General features: G+C 42.0%; 1 protein-coding gene across 4 annotated transcripts in view; it reads left to right on the plus strand.

Annotated features, from left to right (window-relative positions):
• Nucleotides 1-25687, plus strand: part of PTPRN2 (protein tyrosine phosphatase receptor type N2) — a 1957978-nt gene that overhangs the window by 1329784 nt on the left and 602507 nt on the right. The gene's annotated exons all lie outside the window — the stretch shown is intronic.

A 25687-nucleotide genomic window follows, 5' to 3' on the forward strand; every position in this document is an offset into this window, starting at 1 on the left:
AAAAAAAATAGTAATTATATACATTCATTTTAGCTCTTCTACTAACTGTAAGGAGGCAAACGGTACATCCATGGTGGTTCAGTGGTAGAATCCTTTGCCTTTCGTAGAGGAAACCCAGGTTGGACTCCTAGCCAACGCACCTGATGCACAGCCACCACCCATCTGTCAGTGGAGGCATGCATGTTGCTATGAGGCTAAATGGGTTTCAGCAGATCTTCTGACTAAGATAGATTAGGAAGAAAGGCCTGGCAATGTACCTCTGAAAATCAGTCATTGAAAACCCTGTGGATCCCAATGGTCTGAGCCATAGCACGTCATGGGGATGGTGCAGGACCTGGCAGCTTTCTGTTCTGTTGTGCATGGGATGACCAGAAGTGTGGAATCAGCTTGACAGAAGCTAACAAGAACCACCACCAACTAACTGTAAGCTCCCTGGAGGCAAACTCTGTCTGCTTTCCTTTGAATTCCACAAAGTGCCTTGTAGAGTGTCTTATACATTTAAATGCCAAGAAATATATGCAGAATGAAGGAATGAGTGTATGAATATAAGTGAAAATATGACTGAGAAGTTTTAAGTATTTTAACCCTCTTTCACAGTAACTTATATTAAATTTAAATTTAATCTCTCTGAAGATGCTGATGAACTGACATCTTTCCTGCTTCCAGCATGCGCCCTTCCAGATGCACCATTCTTTTGTGAAATACTCCTTTGCTTTGTTATCTTTTGGAGTGTTGGGATTTCTGTGTTATAAAATTCATAGGTTCTGTGAATGAACAGTAATTTTCGCCGTCGTGGTATTCAATGCAGGAGAGGAAATGATAGGTACTTCTTAGTAAGGTCTACAAGGGAACAGGAAGTATATTCTAATGTGAATAAATGAAAAAAAAAGGATACCAGGCTGCACATCTGCTTATATTTAGTGTTCTTGTGCTGGAAGGAGAACCTGGCCCTGGACTATGTTGAATAATATGGAAGAATAAGAGCATGAAGGGGAGAAATCAACTTGTCAACAACCAAGAAAGAGTTTGAAATGCCTGGGACCACCCTTGTTACTTTGTTTAGCTTATTCGGCATATGATCGATAGGTCCAGTGTGGACTCCGCTCTGAAGGAGGACTGGCCTGATCCTTAAGTGTAAAATGAAGGAGAAAATTCTATTGAGTGCCTATCAGAGCTGCCTCTGCTATGCCTGCAATCTCCCCCAAAGACATTGGGCAGTGTGATTAAGGCTACCACCACTTTATGGTACAGGATTGCCAGTTGGCTACAAGGTGCAGGACTGAACAGGTGGGAGACTCACCACCACCCTAGGACTTGTGGAAGTACCCTTAATGCCTTTATGGGAGTCATTCATTTGAATTAAGATCTTTGATAGTTCCCAGATAGGATGTTCCTTGAGAGAAGGGTGTGTGGGTTGGGATATGGATCTGGGCTTAGTTAGTATGACACCAAAGTAAGGGAGGGGAGAGAGACATGGAAAAGGAGAGGTGCTGGCCAGCCTTGCTGTCCACTTCACTTTGCCTGAGAGGGATTCTGCAGGAAGAGTTGGTTGTGTCTTGTCAGAGGGCAACCCTGCCTGAGGCATGAGCACTGAGTCTAGCCCATGCAGGGAGGCTTGAGCATGGTGATGAAACATTTAAAAGCTGCAAAACCAGACCTTGCTAACTACCCTTCTTAGAGAGAGAGCATTCCATCAAAGGAAAGTTTGCTAACCATGGCTCAATTTTAAGGATTTTTAAGCCCCTTCTTTTTTTTGAAATATTCAACTCCTCTTCACATCCAGCTTTTTTTTTTTTTTAGATCAACCACTACTCATGGAGTTCCTGGGTGGTACAGACAGTTAGTCTGCATGGCTGCTAACCAAATGGTTGGAGGTTCAAGTCCACCCAGAGCCACTGTCTTAGTTATCTAGTGTTGCTATATAGAAATACCACAAGTGGATGGCTTTAACAAACAGAAATTTATTTTCTTACAATCTAGGAGGCTAGAAGTCCAAATTCAGGGTGCCAGCTCCACGGGAAGGCTTTTCTCTCTGTCAGCTCTGGTGGAAGATCCTTGTCATCAATCTTCCTCTGGTCTAGGAGCTTCTCAGTGCAGAGACCCCAAGTCCAAAGGATGTGCTTCACTCTTGGCACTATTTTCTTGGTGGTAATGAGGTCCCACAGCTCGATTTTCTCTTTTATACCTCAAAAGTGATTGACTCCAGGTACAACCTAATCCTGTAGATTGAGTCCTGTCTTATTAACATCAAACCCATTGCCATAGAGTCAATTCCAACTCATAGTGACCCTATAGGACAGAGTAGAACTGCTCCATAGAGTTTCCAAGGAGCGCCTGATGGATTCAAACTGCCAGCTCTTTGGTTAGCAGCCATAGCACTTAGCCACTATGCCACCAGAACTATCTCTAATCCTGCCTCATTAACATCATAGAGGTTATGAATTACAACACACAGGATAATCACATCAGATCACAAAATGATGTATAACTACACAATACTGGGAACCATGGCCTAGCCAAGTTTACACACATTTTGGGGGGACACAATTCAGTTCATAACAGGCACCTTGGAAGAAAATCCTAGCAATGTACTTCTAAAAAATCATCCATTGAAAACCCAATGGAACATAGTTCTACTGTGACATGCATTGGTTCACCGTCAGCTGAAGTCAACTCAATGACAACTGATTTAACTGGTATTTCTTCTCACACTTCAAAAGGCCTCTACTGAACACAAGTAAATGAACTTAGACTCATTAGATTCTAAGAGGGTGCTTAGGAAGGAAAAGACCGTAACAGCATTTGGGTCCCCAGAAGACAGGCAAGTCTGGGGTGGTCCACCTCTAACAAGTCAGATCTGATGGGGAAAGTGTGGTTCTGGCATTGATGCCAGAAAAAGATTATGTCAAGAGTCCAACTCTGGAAATTCCTTCTTCCAGAGGAATCCACATATGTACATTTGAATGCCATGTATTGCATTGGTACGATCCATTTTCTCTGGAAGCCCAAACAGCGCATGTCCAGCTCTGCCATAGTGCTTTTGAACACCATTTGTGCTGTAAGTCTAGCGATCACGTGCTGCCAGTGTCAGAATAAGGTGAGTTTTGGGTCTTATGTAACACTGAGAATCTATAGGCTTCAGATATTTCAGTGTTAGAAAGTCTGCTGAATATGGGTATGCATCTTGATTACAAGAAAGAGTTTTCTTTGAAAGTAATAAATATGAACCTTATAAAATGGAATAACAAAACTAGGAAAGAAAAAGTAAAAAATCTGAAATAAGACTTCTAAAAGGAGCCCATGCTTGAGTTAAAGCTAAGTTCTGAATATTGTTATTGCTAACTGACTAGCCAAACAGAAACTCTCAGTGTATGACTGGAAGAAAAAGCACAGGGAATACAGCCCTTGGAGTGTACACCTGCAGCTCCAATAGGGGATGTCATGGTCATGTCAGTTGTAAGTCTTCCCTAAATTCTGCTGTCCATGCAATGAGACTTTCCTTTACACATTCATTCATTCATACATTCAAGTTTCCATCCAGCATCTACTACGCATCAAATGCTGGACATTCAGTGGTTCACAAGGCCAAAAAGACCCAATTGCAATTTGTAGACTCAAGGTGTACCTATCTGTGACCAGTCAAGGACATCAATCCAAGGGTCTTGCCAAATCAACTGCAAAGTAAACACATTTTAAAGGCCCTGTTTTAAAGAAAATAGCAACTTATTAACCTGGAAAGGATGCTGGAAGAAGAACTCAAGAGGTTAGACTTAGCATCCATTTCTGCCACTAGGTTGCAGTGAACACTTGGATGATGTGTGTAAAATCCCTGGGCCTTGGTTCCACCATTTTATGAATATATTCTTTTGAAATTAGATCCACATTCATACCGTGAACTTCATAGGTGATATAGTTCTGCCCATAGAGAGACTTCTAATATTTGCTGTGTTTCACTCATGACGTACTAACAGCACTTATATGAGGAAGTTGATCTGCAAGCAGCCATCCAGCTTTAATATCCTAGAAACATTGGCCTTAATGTCATAAGAAAATTAGCCCTCTAGAGCAAAGGAATATGGAAGGAGTACACAGAGTCACTGTACCGAAAAGAATTGGTTGACGTTCAGCCATTTTAAGAGGTAGCATATGACCAGGAACCAATGATTACTGAAGGAAGAAGTCAAAGCTGCACTGAAGGCATTGGCAAGAAATAAGCCTCCAGGAATTGACTGAATACCAACTGAGATGTTTTGACAAATGGGTGGAGCGCTGGAAGTACTCACTTGTCTATGCCAAAAAAATTGGAACCTGGCCAACCGACTGGAAGAGATTCGTATTTTTGCCCGTTCCAAAGAAAGGTGATCCAACAGAATGTGGAAATTATCAAACAATATCATTAATATCACACACAAGTAATATTTTGCTGAAGATCATTCAAAAGTGGCTGCAGCAGTACAATGACAAGGAGCTGCCAGAAAATTGAGCCAAATTCAAAAGGGAATATGGAACAGGGGATATCATTGCTGATGTCAGATGGATCTTGGCTGAAGGCAGAGAATACCAGAAAGACGTTTATCTGAGTTTCATTGACTATGCAAAGTCATTCGACTGTGTGAATTATAACAAATTATGGATAACATTGGAAAGAATGGGAATTCAAGAACACTTAATTGTGCTCATATGGAACCTGTACATAGACCAAGAGGCAGTCATTGGACCAGAACAAGGGGAAATTGCATGGTTTCAAATCAGGAAAGGTATGCATCAGGGTTGTATCCTTTCACCATATTTATTCAGTCCGTATGCTGAGCAAATAACCTGAGAAGCTGGACTATATGAGGAAGAATGTGGCATCAGAATTGGAGGAATATGCATTAGCAGCCTGCAATATGGATATGATACAATCTTGCTACCTGAAAGTGAAAAGGACTTGAAGTACTTACTGATGAAGATCAAAGACCACAGCCTTCAATATGGATTACACCTCAACAAAAAGAAAATGAAAATCCTCACAACGGAACCAATAAGCAACACCATGATAAACGGAGAAAGGACTGAAGTTGTTGAGGATTTCATTTTACTTGGACCCACAGTCAACATCCATGGAAGCAGCAGTCAGAAAATCAAACAATATACTTCATTGAGTAAACCTTCTGCACAAAACCTTTTTAAAGTATTAAAAAGCAAAGATGTCACTTTGATGACTGAGATATGCCTAACACAAGCCTCATATGCATGTGAAAACTGGACAGTGAATAGAGAAGACAGAAGAAGAATTGATGTCTTTAAATTATGGTTTTGGCAAAGAATATTGAATATGCCATAGACTGCCAGAAGAAGAAACAAATCTGTCTTGGAAGAAGTACAACCAGAATGCTCCTTCGAAGCAAGCATGGTGAGACCTCATCTCTCATACTTTGGACATGTTATCAGGAGAAACCTGTCCCTGGAGGAGGACGGCAATCTTGGTAAAGAAGACGATGAGCAAAAAAGAGGAAGACCCTCAATGACATGGGTTGACACAGAGACTGCAACAATGGGCTCAAACGTAAAGGAGATTGGGAGGATGGTGCAGAGCCGGGCAGCGTTTTGTTCTGTCGTGCATAGGTTTGCTATGAGTCAGAACCAACTCGGCAGCATCTAACAACACGACAACAAAGCAGTGCTAGAATATTCTGTGATCATGGAAATGGTCTATATCTGGGCCATCCAATATAATAACCACTGGCACAGGTAGCTACCACCTGTCTGGCAGTCTGTCATTCTATGATAACTTTTTTTTGTCATGCTGTGATGACTGATGCTGGAAGCTATGCAACCAGTATTTCACATACCAACAGGGTCATTCTTGGTGAACAGATTTCAGCAGAGCTTCCAGACTAAGCTAGACTAGGAAGAAAGGCCTGGTGACCTACGTCTGAAAATTAAAAAAAAAATTATGCTATGGATCACAGAATATTGTCCCAGAGTTTGACTCATTTGCTTTGGACACATCATAATGAGGAACTGATCACTAGAGAAGGACATCATGTCTGGCAAATTGGAGGGCTAGTGAGGTGAGGGGAACCCTCAATGAGATGGATTGACACAATAGTCACAACAATGGACTTACACATGCTATCATGAAGGTAGTACAGGACTGGACAAGGTTTTGTTCTCTCACACATGGGGTTGCCACGAGTCAAAGCTGAGTCAGGGCTGACTCAACTAACAACAGCCACACAGTCGCAGGTGGCTGTAGAGAGCTTGAAATGTTGCTAGTGTGAGTGAGGTACTTGACTTTTTAGTTAATTTAACTTAATTTTAAATTTTAATAGCCACATATGCCTAGTGGCTACTATAATGGGCAATGCTGCTTTAAAAGTTCATGGTACTTGTGTGTTATAGAGACTTTAAGAATTTTGCTCCAATGTTCTTGAAAAACCTGACTCATTTTCATTCAGCACCCATGTAGCCATCTTAACATGGGCAAATTGTTTTCTGTGGGCCAAAACCTATAAATTTAAAAAAACCTCCATTTCACTAGTAGAAGTTAGATCATCCTACATAAGTGCTAAGCCCCCAAAAGCTGATTATTTTCCTTAAACAAAATGATTATGCTTGGTGTGTCAGAAAGATGATGCGTCTTTAATATAAAAGAAGATTTTTGGAAAAAGTGAGCCCAAAATTCCATTGCTTTAACACAACTAACATTTAGTATTTAATTAGTTGATGTGGTAGGTCCAGTATTAAATATCATGGTCTTTGGTGCAAGACAGACTTAGGTTCAAACCCTACCTTTTCATTTTGTCAGGTGGTGTTATGGATTGGATTGTATCCCAAAATATGTGTTGTAAATCCTAACCTCTATGCCTGTGGTTATAATCCTATTTGGAAATGGGTTTCTTTGTTATGTTAATGAGGCAGGATTAGTGTAGGTTGCGATTTCAGTCAGTCTCTTTTGAGATATAAAAAAGATTAAGCAAGCAAGCAAGAAAACAGAGATTGGGGAAGTGAAATGCCAAGCTGCATGAAGATCACCCAGGAGCAGAAGCTCAGAAAAGACAAGGACTTTCTTCCAGAGCTGACAGAGAGAGAGAGAAAGACTTCCCCTAGAACCAACACCCTGAATTCAGACTTCTAGCCTCCAAACTGTGAGAATATAAATTTCTGTTTGTTAAAGCCCCACACTTGAGATATTTCTGTTATAAAAGTACTAGAGAACTAAGAATTTGGTGCCAGGAATGGAGTGCTATCTAACAGGCACCTAAAATGTGGAAGTGGTTTTGGAACTCGATAATGGGTAGAGGCTAGAAGAGTTTTAAGGTGCCTGATAATAAAAGCTGGAAACCCTGGTGGCATAGTGGTTAAGTGCTACTAAGGCTGCTAACTAAAAGGTTGGCAGTTCAAATCCACTCGGCCCTCCTTGGAAACTCTATGGGACAGTTCTACTCTGTCCTATAGGGTCACTATAGGCTCGCTATGAGTCAGAATTGACTGGACCGCAACAGGTTTGGGTTTTTTTGGTTTTAATACTAAAAACCTAGATTACCTTTAAGAGGCTGTTGGTAGAATTATAGATGTCAAAGGCAATTCTGATGAGGGCTCAGAAGGAAGTGAGGAGAGCTGTGGAGAACGTCTCCATCATCTTAGAGGATACATATGGCTCCAGCAGCAGAATGCTCCTGGAAATGTAGATGTTCAGTGCGCTCTGGTGGGGCTTTACAAGGAAATGGTGCACATCTGATTGGACAAGGGAGGAAGGTGATGCTTTTTATGTACTGGCAAAGAACTTGTCTGAATTATGTTTAAATGTTCGGTAGAAAGTAGAACTTGTAAATGATCAACTTAGATATTTGGCTGAGGAGATTTCTAAGCAAGATCTTAAAGGGGATGTGTGGTTTCTCCTTGCCATTTATAGTAAAATGTGAGCGGAAAGAGATGGACTTAAAGATGACCTGTGCAAAATGAAAACAGAACTTAAATATTTGGAAAATTCTGTTGTACAAACTAAGGACGCGTGTCCTAGAATGTTTACCAAGGATGTGGCTACATAATCTTTTGTTAAAGAGATTAAGCCTCTGACTGATGGATCGAACCAGCTACCACAGCAGAAGACCCATCAGCTTAGACCGAAGGGGACAGAGAAAGAGTGAAAGGAAAGAATACTGTCTGCCTCTTGGAATTCTACAGGCAGGAAACAGAGCAAAGGAGCTACATCTGTTGTCCTCCAGGGAAAGAAAAGGACCATCCCTGGAGCAGCTCGAAGGTCAGCAGAACTGTTGGAAGGAGCAGGGGAAGCAGTGATTTCAAGGTCAGGGCCATGGTCTCCTGGATCTCAAAGGGTAGGGCCACAGCCTCATAGGTTTCAAAGAGTTGGAGCTTTTCCAACTTGGTTTTGGAGTGTGGGTCTGCTGTTAATGTGTGCTGGGAGATGGGACCACTGCCCAGAGTTGAAGGGTGGGGCTGCCATGCCCAAGGGACAGAGGAATGGGGCCTGCCAAGTCTGAGGGTATAGGATCAACACTCAGATGGACTAGAAGAATGGGGCCATCCAAAGCAAGGCGTAGAGTTGCCACCCCAGCTGGCCTGGAAGGCAGAGCTGAAGCCTAGGGACAAAGGGCCTCAACCCAGAATCCAGAGGGCGTGGCCAACACCTAGAGTCTGGAGGGCAGGACCACTGCCCAGATAGTCTCAGAGAACACAGGATTATTTTCAAGACTTGAGAGCTAATGTGTGTTTTTCTGCTGGGTTTCGGGCTTCCTTGGTGCCCATTATCCCTTCTTTCCCTCCAGTTTCTCCCATTTATAGTGAAAATGTCTACCGTCTGCCCGTTCCACCATTGTACTCTGGAAACAGATAACTTGTAGTCCAGATTTTACAGGTTCACAGATGAAGAGGGAATTTTGCCCCAGGATAGAATATTCCTAAAGTCTCACCTATATTTGATTTGGATGATTCAGAAGATGAGATTTTGGACTTGGAGTAGATTTAAGACTTTTGGGGTGGTATGATGGGGTAATGTGTTTTGCATGTGGCAAGGACACAGGTTGGGGGGAGCAAAGGGTGGGATGTTATGGATTGACTTGTATCCCCCCAAGATACGTGTTGTAAATGGGTTGTCTTTGTTATGTTAATGAGGCAGGATTAGTGTAGGTTGTGTTTTGAGTCAATCTCTTTTGAGATATAAAAGAGATTAAACAAGCAAGCAAGTGAGCAGAGATGGGGGAAGAGAGATGCCATGCCATTTGAAGATTGCCCAGGAGCGGAAGCTCAGAAGAGACAAAGACCTTCCTCCAGAGCTGACAGAGAGAGAAAGCCTTCTCCTGAACTGGCATACTGAATTTGGACATCTAGCCTCCTAAATTGTGAGAAAATAAATTTCTGTTTGTTAAAGCCATCCACTTGTGGTATTTTTGTTATAGCAGCACTAGATAACTAAGGCAAGTGGCACTGAGAAAGACTTATAGCCTCTCTTTCCTCATCTGTGAGTTGAGGTACAATATCTTACCACGATGCTGGCAGGCAGTAGGAGCATGACAAATGGCAGCTCCAGTGTGTGTGGTTGCTCCTCATGGCCTATTTCTATTATGACTGATTTCTCATATGTGCCCCTCTACCCATCTTTATGTCAATATGGTGGGGGCAATTGCATCAGTACTTTTGACTAGCAATCATCTGGGTAGAATAAAGTATGCCTGGAGAACCAGAACCATATGACACTAATTCTTCCTAGTGCATCACACACATCTATATTCCTCCTTGGGGCTTCTGATTTGGGTGCTGTATTCCACCTGCATTTTTAGTTTAGTTGACATGGGTTTTCAACCAAGGGGTACTCCATTTTTCTGAAACTGTTAACCATTCAAAGCAAAGAAAACCTTCCATAAGATGCAATCTGCACATGCATTTGGTGGCAACAAATGATGAGCTCCACTTTGATGCAGTGCTTCTCTGTCCAGAGCACTTTCTATTTCATACCAAAAGCAACTCTTCACTCTGAACAGCTGGAGTTTACATTATGTGTAAAAACATATTTAGATAGCCCCACGGAGCCTTTAGGTTCAGATCTAAAAAGCTCCATATGTCACACTCTTTCTAAATTTTAGCATGACATTGGCAAAGGAAAAAAAAAAACATGAGAGAGAAAGAACAGGAAATATGTCAAATAGTCATTAAGTTTCCAAATCACACTGGATGTAAATAAGGCTGCTAAGCACAGATTAAGTTTGGGCTCATATCCTCAGAATGTTAGAGGATAAATGAGTGGTAGTTAATAGACACGCATAATTTTTCAAACTCCACAGCTTCTTTGTAAATATCAATCCATTCATCATCATCCTATCTCTGTGAGATGATGTGCAGTCAGCCCTTGCTTTCAGGCCTTGACTCGTGCCGAAATACAGAGAGGCTGTGCGGTATATTCAGTGGTACACAGTGAGTGGGTGAAAATCAGGAGCAGGACTTTTGAAATATTGAGTCCCAGCTCACTTATGGCTTTTTAAACCATTTTTATCCCAAGTGTAAAAGTTAGAACACTCTCAGCTTGCTTCTTCTTTACCTCTGGAGCATCATACTTGGAAATGTGAAGCCATTGGGGGCCCCCACTTTGGCAGTGGGTAATAGATGGCTTTTTCCCTGAGCAAATGTTTTTGAGTATCTTCTCTGTGTCAGGCACTGTAGTGGATGACAAGGACATAATTATAGCCAACGTATCAGTTACAAAAGTCAAGGATATGCATAGTCTCATCTCTTGTTTTTAAAATTTCTTAACAATTTTTATTGTGCTTTAAGTGAAAGTCTACAAATCAAGTCAGTCTCTCATACAAAAATTTATATACACCTTGCTATACACTCCTAATTGCTCTCCCCCTAATGAGACAGCCCACTCTCTCCTTCCCTCCACTCTCTCTTTTCGTGTCCGTTCCACCAGCTTCTAACCCCCTCTGCCCTGTCATCTTCCCTCCAGATAGGAGATGCCAACATAGTCTCAAGTGTTTACTTGATCCAAGAAGCTGTTTCTTCACCAGCATCTTTTTCTATCCCATTGTCCAGTCCAGCCCCTGCCTGAAGAGTTGGCTTTGGGAATGGTTCCTGTCCTGGGCTAACAGAAGGTCTGGGGGCCATGACTACTGGGGCTCTTCTAGTCTCAGTCAGACCATTAAGTCTGGTCTTTTTATGAGAATTTGGGGTCTGCATCCCACTGCTCTCCTGCTCCCTCATGGGTTCTTGGTTGTGTTCCTTGTCAGGGCAGTCATTGGTTATGGCCGGGCACCATCTAGTTTTTCTGGTCTCAGGCTGATGTAGTCTCTGGTTTATGTGGTCCTTTCTGTCTCTTGGGCTCGTAATTACCTTTTGTCCCTGGCGTTCTTCGTTCTCCTTTGATCCAGCTGGGTTGAGAACAATTGATGCATCTTAGGTGGCCGCTTGCTAGCTTTTAAGACCCCAGATGCCGCTCTCCAAAATGGGATGCAGAATGTTTTCTTAATAGATTTTATTATGCCAATTGACTTAGATATCTCTTGAAACTATGGTCCCCAAACCACTGCCCCTGCTACACTGGCCTTCAAAGCATTCAGTTTATTCTGGAAACTTCTTTGCTTTTGGTTTAGTCCAGTTGTGCTGACCTCACCTGTATTTTGTGTTGTCTTTCCCTTCACCTAAAGTAGTTCTTATCTACTATCTAATTAGTGAATGCCCCTCTCTCTGCCTCCCTCCCTCTGCCTCTCTTAACCATCAAAGAATATTTTCTTCTCTGTTTAAACTACTTCTCGAGTTCTTATAATAGTGGTCTTATACAATATTTGTCCTCTTGCAACTGACTAATTTCACTCAGCATAATGCCTTCCAGATTTCTCCATGTTATGAAATGTTTCACAGATTCATCACTGCTCTTTATCAATGCGTAGTATTTCATTGTGTGAATATACCCTAATCTATCCATTCATCCATTGATGGGCACCTTGGTTGCTTCCATCTTTTTGCTATTGTAAACAGTGCTGCAGCAAACATGGGTGTGCATATATCTGTTCGTGTAAAGGCTCTTATTTCTCTAGGATATATTCCAAGGAGTGTCATACCTTTTTATTTTAAAAAAAAATTTTCTAAAGCCCCTACATACCTAGTTAGAAGAATCCTGTATTGCCCTCCAGTATCCTTCTCTTCTCCTTCCTCAACATTACTCAGTTTAGGTAAATAAGCGAAAAACTTATTTTGTGTAAGGCTACCCAGTCACCATTTTTTAACTTTATTCAGCTATATGTGATTAGCTCCAAAATTCTTGTTGTCATTTATGTTAAATATCCCCACAGTGGTAGTCACAAAGAACCACAGATCTTTAGCTGTGAAAGGAACCTCAAGATATCATCAGGTATAAACTACTGCCTTAAGGTAAATAAGGTACTTAGAGGGCTCCCTGTAGGAGATAACCTGAATTTGTTGATGTCAAATTCTGAGGAAAGATGAGGAGGAATTACCCTAATGAAGGAGGTTGGTATGGGGGTAAAGAGGTGGGAAGACATTCTACGAGAGGCAGAAGTACATGAGATCAGGAAGTGAAAGAGAGCATGCTGTATTTAAAAAATACATGTGGCTGCGCATGACTGGACTGTGGGCTGAGAGGTGGGAGGATGGCAAGAATGAACCTAAAAGACAGGGTGACCGTGGAAGGGTTTCTTATGCTGTCTAGGGAACTTGAAATTTCTCAAAAGGTAATGAGAAACTTTAAGAGAGTTATACATGGTTTCACATGATCAGATTTGTATTTTAGAACCATCACTCTGGCTTCAGAGTAGAAGAGGAATTAAAAGTGACAGTTATTGGAATTAGAAAGAACGGTTAAATGTCTACGGTAATAATTCCGCAGGCAAGGTAGTCTCAGGAGGAGAGAAAAGAATGGGAAGAATCAAGTGCTGTAAGGAAGATTGCCAATATAACTTGGTAAGATGATTAGATATGGAGAGAAGGAAAACGAAGTGATCCACTAGATTTCTGGTTTGAGAAGTCATCTGTATGGTGACAACAGTCACAGAATTTGTCATCTAATATATTATCTCCTCAAGATAACATACACCTATAGCCCGGTGAATCTTAGTTCTTTTAAAATTGTTATTATTACTAGGTCCATTTTGGTGGGTCAAAAGACCATACTCTATCAATTTAGGCTCTCCTTTTATAGCAGCAGCAGCAATAGTGATTAATTCGATGATAACATTTAAGCATCCCTGTTCAAAAAAACTGGTTAGAAGGTAAGGTAGGAAGAATACGTTTCCGTTTACTTTAGTAATGGGAATATGGTTGATTCCCTTTTGAATTACATAATATGCATAGCATCTATGCATATTATATAATCATAACTGAACAGTAATCACAAAAGAAACAGATACTAATTAAAATAGAGTCTAATAACTTACAAGTATTTCTAATTTAAAAAAACAAGTGATAGAATATAACCAAATTCCTACAATTTACCATCTGTCATGGATTGAATAGTATCCCCCAAAATAACTGTCAGCTTGGCTAGGTCATGATTCCCAGTATTGTATGATTGTCTACCATTTTGTCATCTGATGTGATTTCTGTATGTGTTGTAAATCTCATCACTATGATGTAATAAGATGTATTAGCAGCAGCTATACTGATGAGATCTACAAGATTAGATAGTGTCTTAAGCCAGCCTCTTTTGAGATATGAAAGAGAAGTGAGCAGAGAGACAAGGGAACCTCACGTCACCAAGAAAGCAGTGCCAGGAGCAGAGTGCATCCTTTGGACCTGAGGTTCCTGTGCTGAGATACTCCCAGACCAAGGGAAGACTGATGACAAGGACCTTCCTCCAGAGTGAACAGACAGAGAAAGCCTTCTCCTGGAGCCGACACCCTGAGTTTGGACTTGTAGCCTAGTGGACTGTGAGGGAATAAACTTCTCTTTGTGAAAGCCGTCCACTTGTGGTATTTCTGTTATAGCAGCACTAGATGATTAAGACACCATCTAAACTTTCCAGCATGCAATAAAAAATTACTAAACGTGAATAAACAGGAAAACATGACCCATAATTAAGAAAAAAATAGAGTCCAATAGACACAGACCCCCAGATAAACCAGACAAGGACTTAGAAACAACTATTACAAATATGTTCAAAAACTTAAAAGGAAAAAACAGTAACAATGAGTGAACACATAGGGATCTCCAGCAGAAGAATAGTGATTATACAAAAGAACGTAAGAATTCTAATAGAAAATGTTAAACATCTAAAAAGAAAAATTCACTGGCTGGGCTTAACAAAGATTGGAGAGTGCAGAATAAAGTGTTGGAAAACTCGAAGATACATCAATAGAAATTCTCCAGTCCAAAGAACAGAGAAAAAAAACTAGGAAAAAAAAAATAAATAGAGCCTAAGTGACCTGTGGGACAATATCAAGTGGTCTAACATATGTATAGTAGGACTCCCAGCAAAAGAACAGAGAGAATGGGACAGAAAACAGTTTTTAAAGAAAAAATACTTTTTAAAAATTATATATGTAGTAGCTCCAAGAATGTCAAAGAACCACAAGCAGGATAAATACGAAGAGCATCAACCTGAGAACATGATAGCAAAACTGTTAAAAAATCAAAGATTAGGAGAAAATCTTAAATACAGCCAAGGAAGAGAGGGACAATGATATGTATGACAGCTAGTTTCATTTCTCATCAAAAACTCTAGAGGCCAAATGACAATTTGATACCTTTAAAGTTCTGAGAGGGGAAAATAATGATCAACACTGAGTTATATATCCAGCAAAATTATTCTTCAAAATATGGGTGAAAAAAGACATTTTCATATTTAGCCCAACATGAGAGAATGTGTCAGCATCAGCCCTGCACTATTAGAAATACCAAAGGAAGCTCTTCTGACCAAAGGGAAACAACAGCAGATGGAAGCCCATATTTACAGGAAACAATGAAGAGCAAAGGAAATGGTAAATATTCTCTGAACCAAGCAGCAGAGTGGAAGCTTTGGGCTCAAATGTTTAAAGACAATAAGATGGTACTACAGTTTCAAGTGAAGTAGGAGGAATCTAATGCACGATGGGTGTTTTGCGTGTCTGTTTCCAAATAAAGAGGCCATGTGCCAAAGTAAGTCTGCAGAAGGCTTTACACAAAGCAGACTAAAGGACAGGTAGGAGTGGTAAATGAAAAATAAGTACTTTTTTTTAAGTAAAAATAAAAGTGGATTGGTTTATTTCAGCAGAAAAAATTTCATGCCAGCAACATCCAATCAACAATTTGTTTGTATACAAAGAAGGCAGCATAAATTTATGTGCAAACTGACTTCTCTGTGTTCCAATTTCCATCTCTTTCCTCCCTCATTACTCTATTAAGGTAAGAATAAAAGTTAAGTTGTTCATATTTGCCATCTGTAGTTATTAATACTTAAAATCTCACATTTGATATTCTTTGTATTAAAAAGCAAATAAATCATAATAATATTTGATTCAGGCAAGAATCATCAAAGGATCCTAAAAGGAGTGAGTGAAATTCTGAGAAGTAACACGATGGATCTCTCCATAAAATCCATGTTAATTACAGTGAGAAAATAATAACTTTACAATGGAGAAACCTGGAAGACACCATCTTAGCAAGTGATGGGAGAGCATCCCCATGTCACATGTGCCTCTTGATTTGATGCACTGAGAATTACACAATACAGCTTCTGTGATATTCTTGCCAAAAATGCAAACCCTAAATCTAATCATGAGGAAACATCAAACTCAAATTGAGGAACATATACCAGATGACTGACCTGTACTCTGTAAAAATGTTAACGTTTTGAAGAAAAAAAGACGGAGAAATTATTCTAAATTAATGACAACTGAATAGGATGCATGATGTGAACTTTTATTTAGTTATCGGGATAATTGGAAAAATTTGAATAAACTTAATTGATTAGATAGTAGTACTATATCAATGTTTACGTTCTGATTTTGATAATTATATAGGTAGTCCCCGACTTACAAGGGGTCTCCGTTCCGGCAGCTCCATCGTAAGTCATTTACGATGTAAGTCAAATACCTCAGCTTTTTTTTTTTCCCCCTTATTATTGCCCCTTATTATCAGCATCTTTATAAATCCAATCTTTATTTGTATTTGGGGGTTGGAAACATTATGTATAAACTTACAGATGTATTTTAATACATACATACTGTGATGGTTAAAGTTTGTGTGTCAGCTTGGCTGGGTCATGATCCTTAGTGGTCTGGCAGTTGTGTAATGATGTATTATGTAATGATATAGTTATCTTCTATTTTGTGATGTGATGTAATCACCTCCATGATGTGATCAGCCAATCAGTTGTAAGAAGAGTTTCCTTGGGGATGTGGCCTGCATATATAGACAGTCTGGGAAAGCTCACTGGCTTTTGCTTGCTATTTCTGGACCCAGCATCCAGCATGTCATCCTCTGACCACTGGTTCTTGGGACTTGAGCCAGCAGCCTGCTATATTGCCTGCCAATCTTGGGATTTGTCAACCTCCACAGCTATGACCAAGCAGCCTGCAATCTTACCTGCCAATGTTGGATTGTTCAGCCTCTGCAGTCCATGAGCCAGTGGCCTGCAGTCTGACCTACCCGTCTTGAGTCCATAAACCCCTGCAGCTATGTGAGTCAGGAGAAGCATCCAGCCTGACACATGACCCGCAAACTTGGGACTTGCCAGTCTCTACAACTGTGTGAGCAATTTCTTTGATAGAAACCTCTCTCTCTCTCTGTGTGTGTGTGTGTCACTGGTTTTGCTTCTCTAGAGAACCCAGCCTAAAACACATACACACGTTAAAAAAAAAAATCATAAAAATTTACTTCAACAATGAAGAACAGTTAGGTGACATTAGCACTTTATCAGTTGTGGTAGTAACTCCACTTGTGGAAGGTTCTGGGTCATCTAGATTATCCTGGGAATAGAGATAGGGCTTCCAGTCAGGAAATTAGTGAGAGTTGTCTTATGGTCCTTTTCTTTTTTTCTTCACGTATTTCACAGTAATGTCTTGTTGCTTCCTGAATCTGTCTATAGACTTTAGCAAAGCAATCAGCATTTGGGTCCATGTTTTCAAGTGACTGAATCCCCTGATTTTGTTTAGAAAACGAAATATATGGCAGTGTTTTAAATAGTAAATCATAAAATTGTACATCTGTGAGTGAACATCTAGGAATGATATCAGCAAATTATCCTGCGACATTGTATGTAATACCTATTACTGATACCATAAACAACAACAACAAAAAAATCTACCTTACTGTAATTATGTAGGAGAATGTCTTTGTTTCTAGAAAATACACACTGAAATATTTAGGGCTAAAGGGCTATCATGTCTGCAACTTTCTCTAAAATGGTTCAGAAAAATAAAATTAAAATAAAAAAATAGAATAAAGCAAATTTGATAAGATGTTAACACAGAAGCCAGAATTCTTATTGGAATGCAGAATGCTGTCCAATGTTATTGTTAGTTGCTGTTGGGTCAGTTTCTACTCATGGTGACTCCACATGTGCCTAACTGAACCGCTCCATAGGGTTTTCAAGGCTGTGACCTTTTGGAAGCAGATCGTCACGCTTGTCTTTGGAGGCAGTTCTGGGTGGATTTGAACTGCCAACCTTTTCGCTAGTAGTGGAGCACTTAACCACTTGCGGCACTGAGGGACTCCATGCTGTTGTTAGGTGCCATTGAGTCAGTTCCGACTCATAGCAACCCTGTGTACAACAGAGCGAAACACTGCCTGGCCCTGCTCCATCCTTACAATTGTTGCTACGATTGAGCCCATTGTTGCAGGTACCATGTCAGTCCATCTTGTAGAGCATTCAATAAACTCTAGTAATTCACTAAATTTAGTTTACCAAAGGTCAACTTTTGTCCTAACAACTTACTGCAAATGGTCCTTAACCAGCTGCTGTCAACTCTGACCCTATATGTGTTAGAATAGAATTGTGTTCTATAGGGTTTTCAATGACTCATTTTTTCGAAGTAGATTGCCAGGTCTTTCTTCTAAGATCACCTATAAAAATGAAAGTTTATGGAATTCTCCATAAAAATCAAAGGAAGGACTTGCATGTTTTGATTCATTCATGCTGCTTTGACATGATTCTCAAGGTCTGTCCGAGTACTGGGAAATGTAGTTTAAGAATTGTGCTTTAGCCCAACTCGAACACATATGCCCCCTGAGAACAGACGTAGACCAAGCATGCAACATCCCTCCCACTAAAGGCAGGTTAATAACTAGGCTCCCATTTAAACTTCTTTAAGTGTTTGCTCAACATTTATTTGGGAAAAGACTGGGTGCTATGCAGGAGAAGAACATGGGAAAATTACCCAGTCTCTAGTGTCCTGATAATTCTGCTCTGGTCCCAAATTTGTATATCCACTCAGAAGAGCAAGCATCCTGTTTACTTGTCCCCCCTTTCTTAGAAAAAGGGCGTTGATTATTATCTGAGCATTACCTCTGGGGACCTCAAGAAATTTGTCAGTCAGAATTCTTATTTACAACCAACAGAAACTTATGGTGGTTGGTTTCAGCAGCAAATAAATGTGTTAAGAGGAACTGGTTAGCTCACAGAATTGCTGGGAGAGCTACAGAACCAGGCTTAGACACAGCCTGAGAGAACACTTACAACAGTGCCGTTGAGCTGTTGTTGCTCCCACTGAACACCAGAGGCTGCCACTTCTGCCACCAAAACCCTGAACTGATATCGGCACCACCGCTTCCAGAAACCCTGCTGCAGTTGCCACAACTGCTAGAAAGAATCCTCCACTGTGCCCTCTTCCTTCCATCACTGGCTTCCTGTCGTGGACCAAATTGTGTCCCCAAAAAATACGTGTATCAATTTGGCTGGGCCATGGTTCCCAGTATTGTGTGATTGTCCACCATTTTGTCATCTGATGTGTTTTTCCTATGTGTTGTAAATCCTGCCTCTATGACGTTAATGAGATGGGATTAGTGGCAGTTATGTTAATGAGGCAGCACTCAATCTACAAGATTGGATTGTGTCTTGAGCCAATCTCTTTTGAGATATAAAAGAGAGAAGTGAGCAAAGAGACGGGGGGACCTCATAACACCAAGAAAGCAGCACCAGGAGCAGAGCATGTCATTTGTACCTGAGGTTCCTATGAGGAAAAGCTTCTAGACCAGGGGAAGGTTGATGACAAGGACCTTCCTCCAGAGCTGACAGAGAGAGAAAGACTTTCGCTGGCACTGGAGCCCTGAATTCAGACATCTATCCTACTAGACTGTAAGAGAATAAATTTCTCTTCTTAAAAGCCATCCACGTGTGGTATTTCTGTTATAGCAGTACAAGATAACTAAGATAGTTCCCATTCAACATCCAGGTGGGAGCATCTGCTGTCTCATGCTGCTACCATCCCTGTAAGAGAAGGAAAGAAAGCAACTGTCTGGCTCAGCATCTTGGCTTTTATGAATAGCAAGTTGGTTCTACCTCTCACCAAAAAAAAAAAAAAAGGCAGAACAACACATAGCAAGGTAATCCAGATATTTTGTGCAGCCAAAAATAACTTTAAGATTCTCTAAAAATATTACTTACTTTGTGGGTCCCAAAAACAGTTGCAGTTGAGTCAGTTCCAACTCCCTGTGACCGCATGTGTTTCAGAGCAGACTTGGGCTCCACAGGGCTCCCGATGACTGATTGTCCAGAAGTAAATCACCAGGCCTTTCTTCTGAGATGTCTCTGGGTGGACTCCAACCTCTAACCTTTCTGTTAGCACCTGAGAGCCTTAACCGTTTGCACCACCATGGTACAGGAAGATACAATTCTGTCAATTTTGGTGCAGTTCCACTGATAATTTAGCCTCCTTATTTTTTTATAGAGGTGGAGGAGCCCTGGTGGTGCAGTGGTTAAGAACTCAGCTGCTAACCAAAAGGTGGGCAGTTCAGATCCACCAACTGCTCTTTGGAAACCCTATGGGGTGGTTCTACTCTGTCCTATGGGGTCGCTATGAATCGGAATCAACTCGACGTTGAGGGTTTTCCTTTTTGGTTTATAGAGGTTGATACCCCAGAAAGGTGCCCAACTGATCTGCTTCTCTCTCTAGCCAAGGAAGACCCTACAAGAAGAAATGTTGTTGGTGGGTATTTCAGTGCCCTAAACAGGAGAAGCAGAGAAAAGAAAGCTGTTTTGATGCAGGAAGCATGGAAGTGCCTTCCCATTTTACACGCTGAGGAGAAGACTGCTGCCCACAGGGAAGGCTGGCCAGCCCTCACCTGCAGCCTGTTTGCAGGTGTTTTACAACCTCCCAAGTTTCACATATGGGAGAGATTAAAACACTTCAATGAATTACAAGGCATAAATCTGCCCACAAACATCCTGGGAAAGGACTCTGATTCACAAAAGGGCAGCCGACTGAGAAGGAGGACCCATACGGCTCCTTGCAGATTGCTGCCCTTCAAGGAGGGGACACCAGGGACATTTTATTATGCCGCATTTGTGATCAAATATTCATCAAATCAGGCCATTGCTTTAATTGCCATCATTTAACACACTGTATGGTATTAATATTTTACAACTGTGGTCCAGTGAAACACGAAGAGGAGTGACATCGGGCTTCTCCTTTGTGAGGAAGCGTGGTGTAGCTCTGGAGTGGGCTGGGTGCCCATGCTGGCCTCCCTCCGTGGGCCCCGTTCTTCTCCTGCAGGAAGGCCCTGGGGACATGCCTGGAGGCAAACCAGGACCTGCACTTCAGGTGGATTTAACTGATGCTCCTCAACAGCTAATGGGGCCGGTACCGTTGTCTGCATGTACAGATGAGGAAGGAGGCAGGGCTGCTTCAGTGGTAGACTTTTTACCTCCCACGTGGGAGCCTAGTTTCAATTCCTGGCCAATGCCTCTCACGTGCAGCCACCACCCACCTGTCAGCGGAGGCTTCTGTGCTGTTACGATGCTGGTTGGGTTCCAGTGGAACTCCCAGACTAAGACAGGTTCGGAAGAAAGGCCTGGTGATTTACTTCCCAAAATCAGCCAGTAAAAACCTTACAGATCCCAAGAGTCCAACCGACAAGTGAACGTGAGGACGGTGCAAGACCAGGCAGCGTTCTGTTCCACTGTGTATGGGTTGCCAGGAGTCAGGCCTGACTCAACAGCAGTTAACAACTAGAGGTGGGGAAACTGAGGCACACAGGTTAAGTAACTCATTGTGACTCAGAGCTAGTGAGTATCTGAGATGGGACTTGGGCAGCCTGGCTCCAGACCTGGGCTTTTAGCTGCTGTGCTGCGTAAATTCACTTTACACCTAACCCAAGGCAGAACATTGGTGGTGGCTGCCTTCAAATTCACAGACAAGCCAAAGAGGTAGGTTATACCCCTGACCCCAGGTATTGGAGAAAAGCTCGCTAGTACAAGGGGATTCCAAGGAAACGGCCTCTGGCACATTTATTGAGCTTCCTCCGTGTGTGAGTATATAGACTCTGACCTTAAGGTGCCTGACTACCGGTTGGCGGGAGGGACAGGAAAGACACGAAAAGTCTTGTAATACTGAGATCAGAGCGCTACAGGAGCTCTGAGAATTATAGATCAATTTAACTTAAGGAAGGTGGAGGTGGCCTGCACTTTGAAGGGAAAATGGGATTTGAAGTGGCAAATGAAGGAGAAGAAGGGGCATTCTAGGTGTAAAAACAGTTATCAGTCTCAAAGTTCAAAGCTCCTGACTCAGTCAGCTTTGGTAAGCTTGAGAGTAGGAAACACTCAAGCGCCCCTATCCTGCAGAGGAATGAAGCGAGGCCCAAAGTGTTCAGGAGACTTAGAAGTTGGGTCTGAATACTTGTCTAGTGTTCCCACTATAACCTGGCAGGTGTCACATAAGCAAAGACAGGCAGAAAAGAATAGAGATACCACGCTAACAATGTAATTGGGGAGGGGATGCACGGCCTGAACATTGTTGTCATTTTAGATGCCATCCAGTCGACTTTGACTCACAGCGACCCCATGCGCAACGGAGTGAAACACCGCCCCGTCCTGCACCGTGCTCACAGTCGTTGCTGTGCTTGAGCCTATTGCTGCAGCCACTGTGTAGATCCATCCTGTTGAGGGTCTTCCTCTTTTTCACTGATTCTCTACCAAGCCTGATGTCCTTCTCCAAGGACTGATCCCACCTGAAAACATGTCCAAAATATGTGAGACACGGTCTCGCCATCCTTGTTTCCAAGGAGCATTCTGGTTGTATTTTTTCCAAGACAAATTTGTTCGTTCTTTTGTCAGTCCGTGGTATATTCAATATGCTTCTCCATCACCACAATTCAAAGGTGTCGATTCTTCTTCGGTCTTCCTTATTCGTTGTCCAGCTTTCACATGCATATGAGGCAATTGAGAACACCATGGCTTGGGTCAGGCACACCTTAGTCCTCAAGGTGACATCTTTGCTTTTCAACACTTTAAAGAGATCTCTTGCAGCCAATAGTCCACTGCACTGCATTGATTTCTTGGCTGCTGCTTACATGGGTGTTGATTGTGGATCTAGGAAAAAAGAAATCTTTGACAACCTCAGCCTTTTCTCCATTTATCATGATGTTGCTTATTGGTTCATTTGTGAGGATTTTTGTTTTCTTCATGTTGAGGTGTAATCCATACTGAAGGCTGTAGTCTTTGATCCTCATCAGAGCTTCAAGTCTTCTTCACTTTCAGCAAGCAAGGTTGTATCATCTGCATATCCCACGTTGTTAATGAGCCTTCCTCCAATCCTGATGCCCCATTCTTCTTCATATAGTCCAGCTTCTTGGATTATTTGCTCAGCATACAGAATGAATCAGTATGGTGAAAGGATAAAACCCTGACACACACCTTTCCTGACTTTATAGCATGCAGTATCCCGTTGTTCTGTCTGAATGACTGCCTCTTGATCCATGTGTAGGTTCCTTATGAACACAATTAAGTGTTCTGAAATTCCCATTCTTAGCAATGTTATTCATAATTTGTTATGATCCACACAGTCAAATGCCTTAGCATAGTCAATAAAACACAGGTAAATATCCTTCTGGTATCTTCTGCTTTCAGCTAGGATCCATCTGACATCAGCAATGATATCCCTGATTCCACGTCCTCTTCTAAATCTGGCTTGAACTTCTGGCAGTTCCCTGTCAATATATTGCTGCAGCCACTTTTGAATGATTTTCAGCAAAATTTTGCTTGCATGTGATATTAATGATATTGTTTGATAATTTCCACATTCAGTTGGATCAGCTTTCTTGGTAAAAGGCATGAATATGGATCTCTTCCAGTTGGTTGGCCAGGTAGTTGTCTTCCAAATTTCTTGGCATAGACAAGTGAGCACTTCCAGTGCTGCATCCATTTGTTGAAACATCTCAATTGATATTTCATCAATTCCTGGAGCCTTGTTTTTCACCAATGCCTTCGGTGCAGCTTGGACTTCTTCCTTCAGTACCGTCATATGTTACCTCCTGAAATGGTTGAACATCAGCCAATCCTGGGCATTAGCAGTTGCCATTTTACTAGGTTGGTGGGTGTTGGCTGAATGATATGCAAGGAAAGGCATTGGGCTGAGAAGAAGGAGAGCTGATTGCTACTAACTGTATAAATTTCAAGTCCCTATTGTCCCTGGGCCTCAATTTTCTTGTCCCTAAATTAAGGGTCATGATTAGATGATTTTGAAAATATCCTCCATCCCTAACATTCTGGGCACTCAGTGTTGACTCTGAACTCATAAACAACTTCTGCAGCCTTTTTCTTTCTTCTCCTTGCAGGTCACTACACATGGACTCCCTACCCCCAACTTATCCAAGAATGAACAACATTCCTTTAGACCAGGATTATGTAAGATTTGTCCCTAAGACCTTCTACACTGGGAATGTGCTGCTGGGGGCAGCTTTGCCTGTCTCCCAGGGACCAGGTGCATTAAGATAGAAATTAGCTGGGATAGGAAAGAATGGTTCTGGGGGGACAGGCAGAGTGCTTTCTTAAATAGCGGGGTCCCATGCTGTCATGAGAAGAGGGTAGAAGGCTTACCATTTGGTCTCTGGACCCAGTCCCCTAAATTCAGGGAAAGAGCCAGAACTTTTCCATCTTTCTCAGGGACATCAGATGTTGAGGAACTCAACCTTAATTGGGCTGTATGAATGGCACAGGGTTAGGAGGTGGAACCTGCTGGCTCCATCAGCTGTGCTACGCATTAATCTCAGTAAGGCAGGTATCCCACGGAGTCAGCGTGGTTAAGAGTGTAGGCTCTAGAACCAGACTGTGTGCATTCAAATATTGGCCTCGCCACCTAACTTTCTGATCTTGGGAAAGTTGTGTGGTCTCTTAGTGTCTTAGTTTCCTCACCTGCACTTCCTCCTATGGTTGCTGTGAGATTAAGTAGAGTAAATTCACGTGAAGCTCTGAAGACAGTGCATGTTAAGAGTAAGTGCTCAGTAAATGTCACTTGTTGCTATTGACATCTCCAAAGAGCTCTTGGGCTCCTACTAAGTGCACGCACATCCCGACGCCATTCTCAGGCTACCAAACAGAGGTGTGATGCCACCTCACTTCTTCACAAGGGCATGTGTATTGAACGCACTATCACACATGAAAGACATGAATAAATACAAATAAGCTCATCCTAGTTTGCTTAGCCTAATCACAAACCCCATAGGCTTCACAGCAGAACTCACTGGAAAATGTTAACTCCTGTTTTGAGATAAATATTTGCATTTTAATAAGCCCTTTCTCTCCTCCTGCTTCTCACTGCACCACATACGCCCTCCTGCAATGTGTGGAACCTGACAGAAGCAAGGCCTTGGCTCTTGGTAATGTCAACAAGTAATGTCAATGGGATCTTCCATCTTTGGGACTTTGCTTCAAGGCATCAGGCTAGTGGCTGGAAACCAGGAGCTGGAGTCCTAGACCCAAATGGAGGTAGCATTTACCCAGCAGCAAGTGGAGTATATGGAACTTCATGCAAGGTTCTTAGTTGGTGCTAGGTGCCATGGAGTCAGCCCCTGACTCACAGTGACCCCATTCACAGTGGAATGAAAACCGTCCAGCCCTGTGTCATCCCAGGACCTTGTGATCCATAGGGTTTTCATTAGCTGATTTTCAGAAGTAGATTGCCAGGCCTTTTATGGTCTGGAAGCTTCACTGAAGTCTGTCTAGCATCATAGCAATATGCAAAATTCCGCTGACAGTTGGTGGCTGTGCGTGACATGCATTGGCAGGGAATCGAACCTGGATCTCCCACATGGAAGGCGAGAATTCCACCACTGAGCCAGCACTGCCTCATTCATGCAAGGTTCCAAAAAACAGCCAAACACGTTGCCGTGGAGTTGATTCCGACTCATAGCGACCCTATAGGGCAGAGTAGAACTGCCCCATATGGTTTCCAAGGAGCACCTGGTGGATTCCAACTGCCGACCTTTTGGTTAGCAGCCACAGCCCTCAACTACTAGGCCACAAGTGTTTCCCATGCAAGGTTAGGGTAAGTGATTTCCAGGAGCTGCAGGCAGGGAATTTTCCTCCCAGGGTTGAGTAGTAAACAAAGGAGGGGGATTCTTTAAATGGCTGCAGGACATTTATTAATAAATGTGGCTTCCAGATTGTTTAGGGGAAGGGGCACCAGAGTGAGTTTAAGGAACCTGGCTTCTAGTCCAACTCTACTACCCAGAAATCCCATGGCCCTGGACGAGGCCCTCCCATGCCTTTATTTCCCACTTCAAAAAAAAAAAAAAAAAATTTTTTTTTTTTTATAATGTA

The sequence above is a fragment of the Elephas maximus genome, chromosome 20, assembly GCF_024166365.1.
Source record: "Elephas maximus indicus isolate mEleMax1 chromosome 20, mEleMax1 primary haplotype, whole genome shotgun sequence".
Classification (NCBI taxonomy): Eukaryota; Metazoa; Chordata; class Mammalia; order Proboscidea; family Elephantidae; genus Elephas; species Elephas maximus.